Source organism: Monopterus albus, unplaced genomic scaffold, assembly GCF_001952655.1.
Source record: "Monopterus albus unplaced genomic scaffold, M_albus_1.0 scaffold65.1, whole genome shotgun sequence".
NCBI lineage: Eukaryota > Metazoa > Chordata > Actinopteri > Synbranchiformes > Synbranchidae > Monopterus > Monopterus albus.
In genome coordinates, this window is record NW_018127945.1 from 1,866,747 (window position 1) to 1,868,424 (window position 1,678).

Here is a 1,678-nt window from a genome sequence, read left to right on the forward strand (position 1 = left end):
ATCTCCAAAGGTGTTTCAGAGAATTTGGCAGTACATCCAACCGGCCTCACAACCGCAGACCACGTGTAACCACACCAGCCTAGGACCTCCACATCCAGCATCTTCACCTCCAAGATCATCTGAGACCAGCCACCCGGACAGCTGCTGCAACAATCGATTTGCATAACCAAAGAATTTCTGCACAAACTGTCAGAAACCGTCTCAGGTTCATTTTATTGATGGCATTTTGAATGCACAGAGATACCGTGACGAGATCCTGAGGCCCATTGTTGTGCCATTCATCCACGACCATCACCTCATGTTGAGCATGATAATGCACGGCTCGATGTTGCAAGGATCTGTACGCAATTCCTGGAAGCTGAAAACATCCCAGTTCTTGCATGGTCAGCATACTCACCGGACATGTCACCCACTCAGCATGTTTGGGATGCTCTGGATTGGCGTATATGATAGCGTGTTCCAGTTCCTGCCAATATCCAGCAACTTCACACAGCCATTGAAGAGGAATGGACCAACATTCCACAGACCAGAATCAACAACCTGATGAACTCTATGCGAAGGAGATGTGTGTGGTGGCAATTTTTATAATAGCACCCCTTAAAAGATATTTTTTCCACAACAATGTGCTGCACTTCTTCTTCTTCTTCTTCTTCTCCTTTCAGCTGTTCCCGTTAGGGGTCGCCACAGCTAATCATCTGTTTCCAACTCACTCTATCCTCAGCATCCTCTACTCTCACCCCAATTAACTTCATGTCCTCTTTTAGCACATCCATATATCTCCTCTTTGGCCTTCCTCTTGACCTCTTGCCTGGCAGCTCCATCTCCAACATCCTTCTACCAATATAACCACTATCCCTCCTCTGCACATGTCCAAACCATCTCAATCTGGCCTCTCTGACCTTGTCCCCAAAACAGCCGACCTGAGCTGTCCCTCTGATGTGCTCATTCCTAATCCTGGCCATCCGGGTCTCTCCTAAAGAGAACCTCAACATCTTCATCTCTGCTACCTCCATCTGTGCCTCTTTTCCTCACTGCTACAGTCTCTAACCCATACAGCATAGCTGGTCTCACTACTGTCTTGTACACCTTTCCTTTGATTCTTGCTGACACTCTTCTGTCACACAACACTCCTGACACCTTTCTCCACCCACTCGCCTCTTCACCTCTTTCCTACACTCCCCATCACACTGGACTGTTGACCCCAAATACTTAAACTCCTGCACCTTCTTGACCTCAGCCCCCTGTAACCTCACTGTTTCACTTCCCTCGCTCTCGTTCATACACATGTATTCTGTCTTACTACGACTGACTTTCATTCCTCTTCTTCCCAGAGCAGACCTCCACCTTTCCAGGGTTCCTCCTTCTTCTGGAAATAGGTGTTAACGACAGCCATCTCCATCGTCCTAGCAAAGTCCACCACCATCTGTCCTTCTAGGTTCCTTTCCTCAACACCAAACCTGCCCATCACCTCCTCATCACCTTTGTTCCCCTCACCAACGTGCCCGTTGAAGTCTGCCGCAATCACCACTTTCTCCCCTCTGGGAATACTCTCCATCACCTCATCTAACTCACACCCTACTTGTGGAGCATAACCACTGACTACATTCAACATTACCCCTTCAATTTCCAACTTCAAACTGATCACCCTGTCTGACACTCTTTTCACCTCTAAAACATT

General features: G+C 47.8%; 1 protein-coding gene across 1 annotated transcript in view; it reads left to right on the forward strand.

Moving 5' to 3' along the window:
- Nucleotides 1–1,678, forward strand: part of klhdc4 (kelch domain containing 4) — a 20,487-nt gene that overhangs the window by 8,681 nt on the left and 10,128 nt on the right. The gene's annotated exons all lie outside the window — the stretch shown is intronic.